This window comes from Eucyclogobius newberryi, unplaced genomic scaffold (genome assembly GCF_026437365.1).
Source record: "Eucyclogobius newberryi isolate DKJ021-1_F unplaced genomic scaffold, fEucNew1.0.hap1 SCAF_17, whole genome shotgun sequence".
Classification (NCBI taxonomy): Eukaryota; Metazoa; Chordata; class Actinopteri; order Gobiiformes; family Gobiidae; genus Eucyclogobius; species Eucyclogobius newberryi.
Genome location: NW_027315801.1, coordinates 34169708 through 34187522, shown reverse-complemented (window position 1 = coordinate 34187522; position 17815 = coordinate 34169708). Strand labels below are relative to the sequence as shown.

Here is a 17815-nt window from a genome sequence, read left to right as displayed (position 1 = left end):
TTGTTTTCCCTTATTTTTGATAGTTGTAATCATTAAAGTAGCTGTTTGTTCTGATATTAAGCCCTGACACGGCACTTTGTACAATCCGTGTGTCACAAGTCGCAGCCACTTTGGGAGGTGCAAGTAATATCCCATTACCCCCTAAATAATAAATCCCTGCTTTGCTCTCAAAAGTCACATGTATTTTTAATGTGTTTTTAAAAGTTTATCTTCCAAAGGTGCAGAGTGCAACAATGTGGAACAACAGCAAATAAGAGGTTACTAATAGATTTGTAAAAGATTTATGGTGAGAATTAGGAAGCAGGAAATAGGAAGTGGGAAAGCTCCTCGGTTTTGTGCCATGACTTAAGAGCTCTTTGCGGATGATCAGTAATGGAATAATACAATGGTGAGTGACAGTGAGTGGCAGCTTTTCATTGCAGTTCCATTTAGCTCCTGTATAATGAACAGCAGCATCAATCCCGTCTTAATGATCGAAGCAGCAGCAGCAGAGGAATAAAACACGACCGGCCAAGGACACCAGAGCTTCACCAGAAACGCTCCCAAATGTTGATTAAAAAGGTTCTCAATACACTTTAAATGTACTTTCAGTAGGATTGGATTTTTGTTGTGACCTTAGAGTAAAAAGAGCACAAAAATATATCACGGAAAACATTCAGATTTTGTCCAAACGCTGCCACCTGTTTGCATAGACTCACAAAGACCTTCTGAGACACATTCTGAGTGTCAGTAAATGTTGTTGTGCTCTTCTTTCCCTGACAAATCCGGCTAAATCAGATCAATATTGTCCAAGTTACTCTAAAATCTCAAAGTAAATGTCACACAAAGTCCACGGTGAGTGTAAAGCACAGGTGAGTACATCATATACATGAGATAAATCAGATTGAGTTTGGGGATGGACTAATGGCATCTTCAGGACTCAACATTGTGACTTTAAAGGGCACTTTTGGTCACTTTGACACTGGCATCAGGAGTCGGGATGTCACAATATTAAAGTAGAATGTCACTGTTATTCTCAGAAGAAACGTCACAATTTTGCAGTTATTCATTTTTTTTTCATTTACACACAACGAAACAAAAGTTAAATCTTTCATTTGCTTTCATTACATTATTGTTCTGAAAAAGGAAATCAAAGCAAAAGTAAATAGTAGTCATATAAAAAGCACTACACTTTTTTGCATCACAGATTGGATTGAATTGAAATGACGTAATGAACTAAAATAGTCACAATGTTTAGTTTTTAGGATTATACTGTTTTATCACTGAATTATTACAATTACCAAATAATCTTGACATCCCCAATCAATTGAGACCATTCCCAGAAAACAACAGGATCCACAAGAGTGTTCTGCAATGGCAATTTGTCCTCAGTGATACACAAGCCGCAGGGGTCAGGGGTCACGTGTCATTTGCCCAGCTGCAGTCTGATGGATCGCATGCATTCTGAATATGGACTAGAAGAGGTCGAGTGCAGTTGGGCCGAGAAGATTTAGAAGAATCAATCCACAAACAGCTCAATCGACACGCCCCAGTTTACATTTGCATTTTGGACGATTGATTAAAATTGGAGCAGGAAACTTATCAGATTTTCTTGGACTGTGATGAGTTAAATCTCTCACTTAGAGCGCGACAGCGACTGAGCAATTGGAGGAGTGGGTGGAGAAATGTCCCTTTCCAAACTGGTCTAGCAGGTTTTGACCGGCAGCCTGCATGTGTTTAGTGTGAATAACACCGTCGGACCTCAGAACGCGGAGGAGCTCGTGGGGGCTGGTTTTTGTTGGATTTATTTGTAGAATCTGCCTCTCCAGTCAACCCCAGCGGAGCTCTCTGATTGGCCCCGTGCTCCATTCTCAAAATTCCCTTGTGTGAGCCTCTTTCTTAGACCAAAAGCTGTAATAATTCAGTCCGTTCTGTCCATTTATGTGATGCGGGACACGCGGGTTGGAATAAACCAGAGAGCAGAATCAGTTTTGGGGTAAACTGACAGCTAATTTTCTAAAACTCGTTGCCTTTCCTTTCTTTACTCTCACTCTCTCTGTTTGCCAGTGACAAACACCTGTTTAATCCCAGTCAGATAGTGTTAAAGCAGTTTCAAAAGCAGACGTGAGCATGAGTCTATAGTGGACAGGTCAGCGCTGCAGCCCTGAATGTGCCGCGCACACGGACTGACCCAAGTCAACAAAAGGAGGGGGTTTGTTATTTGGAAACATAAACTATATCCACATTTTTCAAGAAAGGTATTGTGGCGGTGGTAAAGTTTTTGGCTTTACACAAGGGGACGTGAGGACACGTGAGAAGAAATGGAGAGACAAAGTGACTCAGTGACGGGGTGGGGAGGAGTGGGGAGGAGTGGGGAGAAAGAGCCTTTAGTGTTTTTAAAGAAAGAAGCAGTCCATCCAACCATGACGACCATGACGATATCTCCAAAACAGCACAGGCCGATTGTAACAGGGATCAGATCATGATTCAATTCTTATGGTTTTGTCCAGCCCTATAAGACGTCCTCATAGACGTCCCCTCAAATCCACTTTGATGAACAGGACTAAGCAGCCCATTAGTCCTGGGAGCATCTGTATTCATGGCACAAAAGGAGCCCATTGTGGAGTGGTCTGGGTCACGCTCGCTGCAGAAATCCCTGCCAAGCATGTACAGTATGTTGTTCAGGGTCCAGCCGGCGCATTGTGTTTTGGGGGAGACGGACTGGAGAGAGAACAAGTGATTTCAGCCTTGAGTAAGTCTAAAAGACCGTCTTCCATTAGGAAAAGGAGGTCAGATGCATTAGGTCCTGAACTGACCACTGCTATTCAGGGCGGTTCAAAGGAAGCATCGCATACTGAGGCACTGAGTACAAAGGCAAAAGAAGTACCAAAATCTAGTACTAATAATAAAGTAGGTGAACCATTACTTCAAATACCAGAAGTATTTTAAAAGGATCTTTCCTTTTAGCTGTAATGCAATGGGGCACAACCTTGACCAAAAGATTTTGCAGGATAAAAATGTCACAAGACTCTGCAAGTGTGGGAAATGAACCTTTCTTTTAATGTACGTTTGACCTTGACAAAAAAAGACTTCCCTTGGAAAGCGGTTAAAAAAGCAGCGCTGCAATCACAAGAGAAATAAATACAATCTAAATAAACCAGAAATTGTTAGAATCATTATGATCAAATCACCCAATCTAATGTTTGGTCTCATCTTGTGAGATACAACAAACATTTGAATTGCAATGAAACAATCCAAGACATTTTGCAATGATTCTGTTTACTTTAAACCCAAGAAGAAGCTTGTCCACCACATTATGCCACTTCCTGGAATCTGTCTTGTTGTTTGAGGGATAGTTAAAATGAAATAATGGCTTCCTGAATCCTGCATGGGGAATTGAAATGCTTTAAAGGGCAGATGAGGCTTGTCTGAGGCTTCTCTCTGGTGATGGAGAAAGATGTCCTGTCACTGTTTATGAGAGCTTGCATTTTACAACCTCAAGTCTGAAAATGTCCCTTTAAACACCCAGTTTCAAAGGAAATCACATGTAATCATAGCTCTATAGTCTTTTCATGACTGGTTTAGCTTTTCTTTCAGCACGAAATGGAAATAGAAATCATTTAAGGCATCTTGATTTGTATCATCTCTGGTGACACACGGCCATAATATCACCAGGGATGGATCTTTCCAAGTACAGAGATGGACCAACCGAGAATAGCAATGATCTGTCACAACAAGAGGAGAATTATGTGGTACAAATGTGTCCGTGTCCACACAGCCTACTTTACGCTGTTGTCCGAGAGGAATGGTTTAAAAAAAGCAAATGTGAGGGAAAACATAGCATTTTCCATGTTCTGATGTTTTCCTGGTACAATTACATGTGGAATACAGGGAAGTAAAGTGTGTGCTATTTTAGAGGTCGGATGTCACAGGTTTGTGACCATGACAGGAGGTCCCACTTAAGGACAAAGGATTCCTCTTCTGTGACATCCCCAAAGACCTCGTTTGTATTTATTACTGTGGTCAGGAGGGACCAGTGGACTGTGGTCAGCAGGGACCAGTGGACTGTGGTCAGCAGGGACCAGTGAACTGTGGTCAGGAGGGACCAGTGGACAGGAGGGACCAGTGGACAGGAGGGACCAGTGGACTGTGGTCAGGAGGGACCAGTGGACAGGAGGGACCAGTGGACTGTGGTCAGGAGGGGGACCAGTGGACTGTGGTCAGGAGGGACCAGTGGACAGGAGGGACCAGTGGACTATGGTCAGGAGGGACCAGTGGACTGTGGTCAGGAGGGACCAGTGGACTGTGGCCAGGAGGGACCAGTGGACTGTGGTCAGCAGGGACCAGTGAACTGTGGTCAGGAGGGACCAGTGGACAGGAGGGACCAGTGGACTGTGGTCAGGAGGGACCAGTGGACAGGAGGGACCAGTGGACTGTGGTCAGGAGGGGGACCAGTGGACTGTGGTCAGGAGGGACCAGTGGACAGGAGGGACCAGTGGACTATGGTCAGGAGGGACCAGTGGACTGTGGTCAGGAGGGACCAGTGGACTGTGGCCAGGAGGGACCAGTTTACTGTGGTCAGGAGGGACCAGTGGACTGTGGTCAGGAGGGACCAGTGGACTGTGGTCAGGAGGTCAAGAGGGACCAGTGGACTGTGGTCAGCAGGGACCAGTGGATTGTGGCCAGGAGGGACCAGTGGACTGTGGTCAGGAGGGACCAGTGGACAGGAGGGACCAGTGGACTGTGGTCAGGAGGGACAAGGAGGGGGACCAGTGGACTGTGGTCAGGAGGGACCAGTGTACAGGAGGGACCAGTGGACTGTGGTCAGGAGGGACCAGTGGACAGGAGGGACCAGTGGACTGTGGTCAGGAGGGGGACCAGTGGACTGTGGTCAGGAGGGACCAGTGGTCAGGAGGGACCAGTGGACAGGAGGGACCAGTGGACTGTGGTCAGGAGGGACCAGTGGACAGGAGGGACCAGTGGACAGGAGGGACCAGTGGACAGGAGGGACCAGTGGACTGTGGTTAGGAGGGACCAGTGGACTGTGGTCAGGAGGGACCAGTGGACAGGAGGGACCAGTGGTTAGAAGCGGGCTAATGCTAGTTTACACATTATTGTGTGGTTATTAGATAACTTTTAAAAATTAAAGTTAAAAATATAATTTTAAGATAAACAAACACAGAGACAGTATGAAAATAATAAATAGTATTAAAGATAATGGTAAAAAGGACTAAAATGATTAGGTTAGATTAAAATTCAGATTGGGGACTACAGCACACAGTGAATGATTCATGCCTTACATTACACCACAAGCTGTAATTTAGAATCATTTAATATGTAAAACAAGTGTCGAATAAATATTGTTGTCATCTGTTTCTACGATGAAACACACCAGGATGAATTATGGATTACACAGAATGTAAAATAATCATTACATCGTTATGTGCAAAATATAAGATATATACTGCCCGATTTTAAGGTTGATTTGTTGTGTCACTCATTTGTGAAGTCATGTTTATGACTGTTGCTTCCCTACAACCAATCAGAGCAGTCAGACTGCACCAGGCACCAGTTGCCTAGTGACAGCTCACTGTAGTGCAGAGCAACTTTCACTGATCAGCCCCACTACAATGACTAACATGCTCTTTACCTTCAGTCTGTTGTTTTTTGCTGTAAAGTTGCCCACCATTATCTGTACTATTGTTCAAAGATATTGGTCTGAGATCAAAGTCGACTTTTTAGAGCTTTTAACCGTCTTACAGAGCTATTGGTACCTTGTAAATGTGTCCAAAGTGTTTTTTTGATTGATTCCTGTAATGTTTAGCTAGAGAACAGTCTCTATCCTTCTCCTCAGATGAGTAGACAGGCGGGGCCTACTCACCAGGATGAGTCGGCCTGGTGAGTGCCGCAGCATGCCTCCCTGTTTCAGCCCCTCCTCCAGGAAGTAGTTTGTACCTGAAACACGCCTCCCCCCACGGCCCCCACGCTCCAGAGACACCGTGACTATTTAGGCACAGTTAGATTCAAAGGCAAATCTTTTGTTCCAACGCTGCTGCCGCTGACATGTGCCGCTGACATGTGCCGCTGACATGTGCCGCTGACATGTGCCGCTGACATGTGCCGCTGACATGTGCCGCTGACATGTGCCGCTGACATGTGCCGCTGACATGTGCCGCTGACATGTGCCGCTGTGTCATGAGCCGTGGCACACGCCTTGGCCTCTGTTCACACCTTGGATCTATTATATTACCTGTTTACACCCCCACCATCTCCATGCTAAGCTATATATATATATATATATATATATATATATATATATATATATATATATATAACTATTATGTTATGGGAGTTGCGCACAACACTTATTATCAAATATACCCTGAGGATAGACTATGAAACGGGGAACAATAGCATAATATGGGATCTTTAATTAAAGAACTTGACTAAAGAACTGCACGATACATTCATACCTCTGGAGGATAGATCTGGTTACTGGTCAAAAAGCCGTCACAAACTGACCAAACCAAACATAAAGGACTGGACCAACATTATAATTGACAGATAACATTTTTTGGTGGACATTTGACCAAATGGGACTTTGCTGAGCTACATGGTTAAGACTGTGTCAAACTGTGCTGTGTATGTGTGTTCCTTATATGGTGTTTCAAAAATTAAAACAAATAAATAAAAAAATAAATACAATTTTACTTTTCTGAAAGCAACAAGTTTGAGACAAACATTTTTTAAAAAGTCCTTCTGGCTGCTATTTGAACATTCTTAAAACCTGAGAAGATGTTATAATCCTCATGTGAGCAGCCAGCCTGAAGCAATATGGCCGTCTAACTTGACCTTAACTTCCACTGGTTGCTCTGGTAACCTTTTCATTTTGAAGACCGCACATTTGCTCTGATTCGTTGGTTATGAATGGCTGACCTATACAAGACAATTTTTATGGTGCTTCAACGTATGGAGGACCCTACTGGCTCTGTCTGAGGAATAATTACCACTAACTCTGTACAGGCCTTTGGCTGGGTCAGGGAGGTCAATGAGAGTACCACCAGTTCACAACAACCTTCTGAGTTTAACTCCTCATATCAACACAAATCGCACTCAAATTCAGGTTGAAACCAGCTGTCCATCTTCCTCTTATAGCCGCCAATCATTAATGTAAAGACAGAAAGGTGCTCATTTTGAGCACAGAGAGGGAAGGGTTTGAAAGTAGTGTGAGATTAAAAATTAAGGGCAGTGTTGGGTTTTCTAAAAGTAACTTAGTCATTTATGTTGACAGATTCCCACAATGTGATGCCAGACAATAAACACGTGCAGGGCTGTCCACAAGCAATGAAAGACATCACTAAAACAGCACTTCTTTTAGCACTGTCGTTTAGCACACTTCCCACATTTACTCCTCAGATACAAAATGCGGCTGGGAAACAAACCTGGGACTGGGACGAGGAGATGAGACGTGACCAAAACAACTACTGAAACCGCTACTGGTTTGAAAAAGTCACTTGGGGAGTACAAGACCACATGGGGGCTCAAAACGAATGCAATACAGTCCTCGATACACAAAAAGAGTAACTTGAGTACTCCAACATGTTAAACCCAACTCTGGTTTAGAGAGAGCTTAACCTTCTCTTTGCAACAGTCTCCTCAAACCAAGCCGTGAGCGAGGGGCTTTGAGCGAGGGGCCGTGAGCGAGGGGCCGTGAGCGAGGGGCCGTGAGCGAGGGGACTTGAGCGAGGGGCCGTGAGCGAGGGGCCGTGAGCGAGGGGCCGTGAGCGAGGGGCCGTGAGCGAGGGGCCGTGAGCGAGGGGCCTTGAGCGAGGGGCCGTGAGCGAGGGGCCGTGAGCGAGGGGCCTTGAGCGAGGGGCCGTGAGCGAGGGGCCGTGAGCGAGGGGCCGTGAGCGAGGGGCCGTGAGCGAGGGGCCTTGAGCGAGGGGCCGTGAGCGAGGGGCCGTGAGCGAGGGGCCGTGAGCGAGGGGCCTTGAGCGAGGGGCCGTGAGCGAGGGGCCGTGAGCGAGGGGCCGTGAGCGAGGGGCCTTGAGCGAGGGGCCGTGAGCGAGGGGCCGTGAGCGAGGGGCCTTGAGCGAGGGGCCGTGAGCGAGGGGCCGTGAGCGAGGGGCCGTGAGCGAGGGGCCGTGAGCGAGGGGCCTTGAGCGAGGGGCCGTGAGCGAGGGGCCTTGAGCGAGGGGCCGTGAGCGAGGGGCCGTGAGCGAGGGGCCGTGAGCGAGGGGCCGTGAGCGAGGGGCAGTGAGCGAGGGGCTTTGAGCGAGGGGCCGTGAGCGAGGGGCCGTGAGCGAGGGGCAGTGAGCGAGGGGCCGTGAGCGAGGGGCCGTGAGCGAGGGGCCGTGAGCGAGGGGGCGTGAGCGAGGGGCAGTGAGCGAGGGGGCGTGAGCGAGGGGCCGTGAGCGAGGGGCCGTGAGCGAGGGGCCGTGAGCGAGGGGGCGTGAGCGAGAGGCCGAGGAGCTGTGCACGAGGGGCCGTGAGCGAGGGGCCGTGAGCGAGGGGCCGTGAGCGAGGGGGCGTGAGCGAGGGGCCGAGGAGCTGTGCACGAGGGGCTGTGAGCGAGGGGCCGTGAGCGAGGGGCCGTGAGCGAGGGGCCGAGGAGCTGTGCACGAAGGGCTGTGAGGGAGGGGCCGTGAGCGAGGGGGCGTGAGCGAGGGGCCGTGAGCGAGGGGCCGTGAGCGAGGGGCCGTGAGCGAGGGGCCGTGAGCGAGGGGCTTTGAGCGAGGGGCCGTGAGCGAGGGGCCGTGAGCGAGGGGCAGTGAGCGAGGGGGCGTGAGCGAGGGGCCGTGAGCGAGGGGCCGTGAGCGAGGGGCCGTGAGCGAGGGGCCGTGAGCGAGGGGGCGTGAGCGAGAGGCCGAGGAGCTGTGCACGAGGGGCCGTGAGCGAGGGGCCGTGAGCGAGGGGCCGTGAGCGAGGGGGCGTGAGCGAGGGGCCGAGGAGCTGTGCACGAGGGGCTGTGAGCGAGGGGCCGTGAGCGAGGGGCCGTGAGCGAGGGGCCGTGAGCGAGGGGCCGAGGAGCTGTGCACGAGGGGCTGTGAGGGAGGGGCCGTGAGCGAGGGGCGTGAGCGAGGGGGCGTGAGCGAGGGGCCGAGGACCTGTGCACGAGGGGCTGTGAGCGAGGGGCCGTGAGCGAAGGGCCGTGAGCGAGGGGCTTTGAGCGAGGGGCCATGAGCGAGGGGCCAAAAGCGAGGGGCCGTGAGCGAGGGGCCGTGAGCGAGAGGCCGTGAGCGAGGGGCCGTGAGCGAGGGGCTTTGAGCAAGGGGCCGTGAGCGAGGGGCCGTGAGCGAGGGGCCTTGAGCGAGGGGCCGTGAGCGAGGGGCCGTGAGCGAGGGGCCGTGAGCGAGGGGCCGTGAGCGAGGGGCCTTGAGCGAGGGGCCGTGAGCGAGGGGCCTTGAGCGAGGGGCCGTGAGCGAGGGGCCGTGAGCGAGGGGCCGTGAGCGAGGGGCAGTGAGCGAGGGGCTTTGAGCGAGGGGCCGTGAGCGAGGGGCCGTGAGCGAGGGGCAGTGAGCGAGGGGCCGTGAGCGAGGGGCCGTGAGCGAGGGGCCGTGAGCGAGGGGGCGTGAGCGAGGGGCAGTGAGCGAGGGGGCGTGAGCGAGGGGCCGTGAGCGAGGGGCCGTGAGCGAGGGGCCGTGAGCGAGGGGGCGTGAGCGAGAGGCCGAGGAGCTGTGCACGAGGGGCCGTGAGCGAGGGGCCGTGAGCGAGGGGCCGTGAGCGAGGGGGCGTGAGCGAGGGGCCGAGGAGCTGTGCACGAGGGGCTGTGAGCGAGGGGCCGTGAGCGAGGGGCCGTGAGCGAGGGGCCGAGGAGCTGTGCACGAAGGGCTGTGAGGGAGGGGCCGTGAGCGAGGGGCCGTGAGCGAGGGGGCGTGAGCGAGGGGCCGAGGACCTGTGCACGAGGGGCTGTGAGCGAGGGGCCGTGAGCGAAGGGCCGTGAGCGAGGGGCTTTGAGCGAGGGGCCATGAGCGAGGGGCCAAAAGCGAGGGGCCGTGAGCGAGGGGCCGTGAGCGAGAGGCCGTGAGCGAGGGGCCCTGAGCGAGGGGCTTTGAGCAAGGGGCCGTGAGCGAGGGGCCGTGAGCGAGGGGCTTTGAGCGAGGGGCCGTCAGCGAGGGGCCGTGAGCGAGGGGCTTTGAGCGAGGGGCCGTGAGTGAGGGGGCGTGAGCGAGGGGGCGTGAGCGAGGGGGCGTGAGCGAGGGGCCGTGAGCGAGGGGCCGTGAGCGAGGGGCCGTGAGCGAGGGGCTTTGAGCGAGGGGCCGTGAGCGAGGGGCCGTGAGCGAGGGGCAGTGAGCGAGGGGGCGTGAGCGAGGGGCCGTGAGCGAGGGGCCGTGAGCGAGGGGCCGTGAGCGAGGGGCCGTGAGCGAGGGGGCGTGAGCGAGAGGCCGAGGAGCTGTGCACGAGGGGCCGTGAGCGAGGGGCCGTGAGCGAGGGGCCGTGAGCGAGGGGGCGTGAGCGAGGGGCCGAGGAGCTGTGCACGAGGGGCTGTGAGCGAGGGGCCGTGAGCGAGGGGCCGTGAGCGAGGGGCCGTGAGCGAGGGGCCGAGGAGCTGTGCACGAGGGGCTGTGAGGGAGGGGCCGTGAGCGAGGGGCGTGAGCGAGGGGGCGTGAGCGAGGGGCCGAGGACCTGTGCACGAGGGGCTGTGAGCGAGGGGCCGTGAGCGAAGGGCCGTGAGCGAGGGGCTTTGAGCGAGGGGCCATGAGCGAGGGGCCAAAAGCGAGGGGCCGTGAGCGAGGGGCCGTGAGCGAGAGGCCGTGAGCGAGGGGCCGTGAGCGAGGGGCTTTGAGCAAGGGGCCGTGAGCGAGGGGCCGTGAGCGAGGGGCTTTGAGCGAGGGGCCGTCAGCGAGGGGCCGTGAGCGAGGGGCTTTGAGCGAGGGGCCGTGAGTGAGGGGGCGTGAGCGAGGGGGCGTGAGCGAGGGGCCGTGAGCGAGGGGCCGTGAGCGAGGGGGCGTGAGCGAAGGGCCGAGGAGCTGTGCACGAGGGGCTGTGAGCGAGGGGCCGTGAGCGAGGGGCCGTGAGCGAGGGGGCGTGAGCAAGGGGCCGAGGAGCTGTGCACGAGGGGCTGTGAGCGAGGGGCCGTGAGCGAGGGGGCGTGAGCGAGGGGCCGAGGAGCTGTGCACGAGGGGCTGTGAGCGAGGGGCCGTGAGCGAGGGGCCGTGAGCGAGGGGGCGTGAGCGAGGGGCCGAGGAGCTGTGCACGAGGGGCTGTGAGCGAGGGGCCGTGAGCGAAGGGCCGTGAGCGAGGGGCTTTGAGCGAGGGGCCGTGAGCGAGGGGCCAAAAGCGAGGGGCCGTGAGCGAGGGGCCGTGAGCGAGGGGCCGTGAGCGAGGGGCCGTGAGCGAGGGGCCTTGAGCGAGGGGCCGTGAGCGAGGGGCCGTGAGCGAGGGGCCTTGAGCGAGGGGCCGTGAGCGAGGGGCCGTGAGCGAGGGGCCTTGAGCGAGGGGCCGTGAGCGAGGGGCCGTGAGCGAGGGGCCGTGAGCGAGGGGCCGTGAGCGAGGGGCCTTGAGCGAGGGGCCGTGAGCGAGGGGCCTTGAGCGAGGGGCCGTGAGCGAGGGGCCGTGAGCGAGGGGCCGTGAGCGAGGGGCCGTGAGCGAGGGGCAGTGAGCGAGGGGCTTTGAGCGAGGGGCCGTGAGCGAGGGGCCGTGAGCGAGGGGCAGTGAGCGAGGGGCCGTGAGCGAGGGGCCGTGAGCGAGGGGCCGTGAGCGAGGGGCCGTGAGCGAGGGGCAGTGAGCGAGGGGCCGTGAGCGAGGGGCCGTGAGCGAGGGGCCGTGAGCGAGGGGGCGTGAGCGAGAGGCCGAGGAGCTGTGCACGAGGGGCCGTGAGCGAGGGGCCGTGAGCGAGGGGCCGTGAGCGAGGGGCCGTGAGCGAGGGGCCGAGGAGCTGTGCACGAGGGGCTGTGAGCGAGGGGCCGTGAGCGAGGGGCCGTGAGCGAGGGGCCGAGGAGCTGTGCACGAAGGGCTGTGAGGGAGGGGCCGTGAGCGAGGGGCCGTGAGCGAGGGGGCGTGAGCGAGGGGCCGAGGACCTGTGCACGAGGGGCTGTGAGCGAGGGGCCGTGAGCGAAGGGCCGTGAGCGAGGGGCTTTGAGCGAGGGGCCATGAGCGAGGGGCCAAAAGCGAGGGGCCGTGAGCGAGGGGCCGTGAGCGAGAGGCCGTGAGCGAGGGGCCCTGAGCGAGGGGCTTTGAGCAAGGGGCCGTGAGCGAGGGGCCGTGAGCGAGGGGCTTTGAGCGAGGGGCCGTCAGCGAGGGGCCGTGAGCGAGGGGCTTTGAGCGAGGGGCCGTGAGTGAGGGGGCGTGAGCGAGGGGGCGTGAGCGAGGGGGCGTGAGCGAGGGGCCGTGAGCGAGGGGCCGTGAGCGAGGGGCCGTGAGCGAGGGGCCGTGAGCGAGGGGCTTTGAGCGAGGGGCCGTGAGCGAGGGGCCGTGAGCGAGGGGCAGTGAGCGAGGGGGCGTGAGCGAGGGGCCGTGAGCGAGGGGCCGTGAGCGAGGGGCCGTGAGCGAGGGGCCGTGAGCGAGGGGGTGTGAGCGAGAGGCCGAGGAGCTGTGCACGAGGGGCCGTGAGCGAGGGGCCGTGAGCGAGGGGCCGTGAGCGAGGGGGCGTGAGCGAGGGGCCGAGGAGCTGTGCACGAGGGGCTGTGAGCGAGGGGCCGTGAGCGAGGGGCCGTGAGCGAGGGGCCGTGAGCGAGGGGCCGAGGAGCTGTGCACGAGGGGCTGTGAGGGAGGGGCCGTGAGCGAGGGGCGTGAGCGAGGGGCCGAGGAGCTGTGCACGAGGGGCTGTGAGCGAGGGGCCGTGAGCGAGGGGCCGTGAGCGAGGGGCTTTGAGCGAGGGGCCATCAGCGAGGGGCCGTGAGCGAGGGGCTTTGAGCGAGGGGCCGTGAGTGAGGGGGCGTGAGCGAGGGGGCGTGAGCGAGGGGGCGTGAGCGAGGGGCCGTGAGCGAGGGGCCGTGAGCGAGGGGCCGTGAGCGAGGGGCCGTGAGCGAGGGGCCGTGAGCGAGGGGCAGTGAGCGAGGGGGCGTGAGCGAGGGGCCGTGAGCGAGGGGCCGTGAGCGAGGGGCCGTGAGCGAGGGGGCGTGAGCGAGAGGCCGAGGAGCTGTGCACGAGGGGCCGTGAGCGAGGGGCCGTGAGCGAGGGGCCGTGAGCGAGGGGGCGTGAGCGAGGGGCCGAGGAGCTGTGCACGAGGGGCTGTGAGCGAGGGGCCGTGAGCGAGGGGCCGTGAGCGAGGGGCCGTGAGCGAGGGGCCGAGGAGCTGTGCACGAGGGGCTGTGAGGGAGGGGCCGTGAGCGAGGGGCGTGAGCGAGGGGCCGAGGAGCTGTGCACGAGGGGCTGTGAGCGAGGGGCCGTGAGCGAAGGGCCGTGAGCGAGGGGCTTTGAGCGAGGGGCCGTGAGCGAGGGGCCAAAAGCGAGGGGCCGTGAGCGAGGGGCCGTGAGCGAGGGGCCGTGAGCGAGGGGCCGTGAGCGAGGGGCTTTGAGCGAGGGGCCGTGAGCGAGGGGCCAAAAGCGAGGGGCCGTGAGCGAGGGGCCGTGAGCGAGGGGCCGTGAGCGAAGGGCCAAAAGCGAGGGGCCGTGAGCGAGGGGCCGTGAGCGAGGGGCCGTAAGCGAGGGGCCTTGAGCGAGGGGCCGTGAGCGAGGGGCTTTGAGCGAGGGGCCGTGAGCGAGGGGCTTTGAGCGAGGGGCCGTGAGCGAGGGGCTGCAGAGAACCATAAAACTAGAAAGTAAACAAAGTCAGAGCAAATTTCAGATAGAAACTTCTCCTTTTGGACCGGATGATCAACATTGTCCAGATGACTTCCTTTCAAACCTTACTTAATACTGCAGCTAATACAATAACGTAATAACTATTTGAATACTTGTTGTTTACTGTTATTATTATTGGCCCCTTCTTTCTCTTTCTGAAACACGACTACTTCAATAACCGACAGATCCTGGCTGAAGACGTGGAGACGGCTCCCTGGACGCTGCACTTCACTCGCCCACTTTGCCCAGAGGCACTTGTGGAGGAACGGGTCAGGACAAACTTCTCTACAGAGACAATCGTGTCTGCAAATAGAAAAAATATCAAATGTATAGCTGATACGCACAACTTCTGCCACCATGTACCTACTGCAAGTACTTCTGCCTCATTCCATTTTATTTCTACTGGTGTTACTAATAGTTTTTGGTAAGAAGTCGTCAAACAAATCACTGAAAAACATACACAAACTCGCACTATTGTATCATATTTATATTTTCTAATGACGTTTTTTTGTCAGCTCTCTCTTTTTTATTCAAAGATACCCAGATATTGATCAATACAACTAAAAAACTAAACTAAAAGTAGTATTGAAACTAGATATTAATTTGCCTAAGTATTAATACAGGGGGGGAAACGCCATGTGATTATATTGAATCAGGTACATAATATAATCCTAATACATAACGACACTCAGAGACTACTTGTGCTCCTCCAAATTCCGTTACCATGTGCACAAAGAGTCACTTATTACATGACACCATTGCATTCAGATCCAATTAGTCCAAGGAGAGGTTGGTAATGCAGTGGCTGAGTAGTTGGTGAGCAGGTAAGTGTGCGGTGCCAGAGCCCGTGTGACAGATATGGGCCATTGTGACAACACCGCCTACGGGATCCCAGTCCCCAAAGATCACCGTCACGACGCAGGGTCCAAAGGGAGCGGGGAGACTGAAGTTTGAACAACAAATGAGTGACAAGACGGACATGAATTATTAACTGCAGCACTCTCAGAAACAATACATATTTCCCAAAGGCCAGAACATTAAGACCCAGATTTTTGCGTTTCCAGTGATGCAGTCAAAGTTTTATGCAAACAAATAAACATCTGTGGAAAAAAGAGGGATGTTTTCAGCGACGCAAAATCTCAGGCACAAGAAAAAGCATCTGGAGTCTGTGAACAAAGCATGACATCCGGGAATGTCCCATAAAAAAGTTCAATAATTGATGTTCTTTTAAATGCACTGGTGTTCCCAAATCTGGCTCTGTCCCTGGAGTGAAGACAAACAACAGCAGCAGCGGCGGTTCAAAGACGGTACAATACGTTTCACTGCTCATACGAGAATAACAGGAAGTGTATGGATCTGGGAGAGCGTTACAGCACACGTGATGCAGAGACATTGATGAAGAAAATGTCACATGCATTAGTGAATGTTTATATTTTATACTAATACTAATAAGGTAACAATTAGTTATACTATGTTGACGTTATCTGATGTATCATTTTAATTGACACAAATTATAGATTACAGTATCTAGAGATTATAGTAACATTTTGTGAGGTATTGTAAAGTATCAGCAATCTTGTGTTAGAAATAAATAGGGATAATGTCATGTTAAAATTAAGAGGAAAAATGTATGCGAGTTCTTGCCATTGATTATGAACGTTCAACTTTACTTTCATTCATTAGGCCGCAGTTATTTTATTACTTGGTTTAAGGATTTTTAAATGAAATATATTGAACAGGCGGGCGAAATATAATACAATTTCAATTTCAAAAGATTTTTTCTTCCAGGTTTACCCATAATGCACCACGGGAGGAGGAGGAGGGGGGGACGCTGCGCGCAGGTGAGTGTAACAGTCAGTAGTATAATAGATCCATAGTAACAGTAGATTTAGTGTGTTTTGCATTGGTAGAATTGACGCTTCACTTTTATTCACGGCAAAACGCGCTGGAGAAAATGGGTTTTAAAATGGGTTTAAAATGTGTATTTGCTATTAAAGGATTTGGCGCTGCGTGAAGCCGACAGTGAAACGGCGCCGCTCCGTCACAACAATGCTTTCCAAAATAAATGACTCACGCAGGATTTTGACGAAAAAATGTTTCTTTTAACTTAATACCGATTTTTATATTTCATTTAAAGCTATTTTGCGTTGTCGGCGGTACTTTATAAAAAAAAAATTATAAAAATGTATTTTATTCATATTATAGAAATTAATAATCTAAGTGCGGCGGATCCGTAAACCAAGTAATACAATAACTGTGGCCTTACAAATGAAAGCTGTAGCACTCTTGATTCGAGTTATACGCATTATCAATCTGGGACTGCACGCTCTGAAAATGATTGGAAATGGTGACACGTCTGCTGCCCGGTGGACCACTGGTTAGAGCGGCAGCACATATGCCAGTCTCCATGTGCAGCCGGCCACAGTGTTTGAACCCCAGCTCTGCCCACAGCATGTCCTCCCTTCTCTTAGATCCCCATTTTACACTGAGCTGTCCTGTCTAATAAAGCCTACGGGCCAAAAGGTGAAATGTTCAGACATAATACTTAAAGATCGTTGGGAGAAATGTCACAACAGAGGAGCGAGCCCAGAAAACTGTTGGTTGATGGTTTCAATGTATGTATTTTTGCAAAAATGCGGCTATTTACATATTGGCAGTGATGAAGCCTGCGTAAATTCAGCCTGGAAGACCTAACTCCATCCTACGTCAAGGCCACCATGGAAGGACCCCTCTCCCCAGCGCCATCATCGCACTCAAGCGGCGTCCGCCTGTCCGTCTGAGAGAGTCGGATCCCTCACTTCACCATGGACTCTCCCAGGTTTCTGCGCTTGTCCCAAAGAGGTTATGCAGTTTTTCCTGGCCAAAGAAGTAGGGTGAAAGGTCAGGGGGCGTCTGTACCATGGCCCTCGCACCTGCTCCTCATCCCCAATCAACGCTCTCAGTGACTCCTCCCTGCTCCCAATCAGCACCAGGCGGTCACATTTAAGCCCTCAGGCAGATGGCTCGGCCGCTCAAACCGTACTGCGACCCACCACCTCCCCAGCTCCTCCTCTGCATTCCCCTCATCCTCTACCTCCTCTTAACATCTACCACCACCAGTCTCCAGGCTCCGGGGGGAGACATCTAATACAAATAGATCATGGAGTGCCCATGATTGCAACGTCTTCCGCCGGGGTCTGAGCGCCAAATAACTCGCGAATAAAGCTTGCTAAACAGTCCATTCTCATGGTCTCTTTGTCTCTCCAGGGTGAATTGTCTTTGGTTTGTTTGGGCGCGTCTGTGATTGAACTGGTCACAAACACACATGCTGGAGAGGATCAAGATGGATTCTCATGTTTTGATGACAAATACAGCCAGAAGTCTAGAAAAACTACAACTACACTGACATCTGGGTGAGAAAAGAATAATACCTGAATGATTATGTCCACATAATAAACAATACTAGCATACTAATAAATACAAGTAGAGTAATACTGTGGGCTTTAGAAAGAAACGTAGGTGTGTTCTGAGATGTAAAAAGATCTAACAGCAGCACCAGCCATGTGTTTTTTATAGGACATGGTGACATTTGGATTTGTACTTTGCACCAAGGGACATGTGCTCTAAAATCACCGGGAGGGTGCCAAATATACTGTGGCCTGTTAGAACATGTCATGTCAACATAAGGTGGGATGTCGAGTTCTATCAAATTGGGAATAAAACACAACAAAAGTAGCACAATTGTTGGAAGAAACTGTCACTGAGATTCTCTCGACTTTTTCCTGTTTTTGCCGACACCTTAATAATAATAATAATACACCAAACTATGACACTGTTTCAAATAAAATAAAGCACAATTTTATAATGAAAGGTTTTAGTTTGATTTTTTTTACTAAATGTATGTTTTCTTTGACAAATCTCACTGTCATTACTAGGTGTTGGGTTTATGGGAGACAAAAGTAATAGCCTGTGGAGGCAAACTCATACTGATAATGTCACACAAGCAAAAAGCTGACGCGCCACAAACCCGCCACCTCCAGAGAACAGCTCTATTACGGAGCCTGGCAGTGTCCCAGTCTCCTGCCGTTTCTATGGACCACTCTTTCCCCAAACAGTCAATGGACTGGAGTCT

The 17815-nt window shown here is 53.9% G+C and overlaps 1 protein-coding gene across 1 annotated transcript in view; it reads right to left on the bottom strand.

The window, feature by feature from the left end:
* Positions 1 to 17815, bottom strand: part of LOC140363553 (contactin-4-like) — a 218166-nt gene that overhangs the window by 141900 nt on the left and 58451 nt on the right. The gene's annotated exons all lie outside the window — the stretch shown is intronic.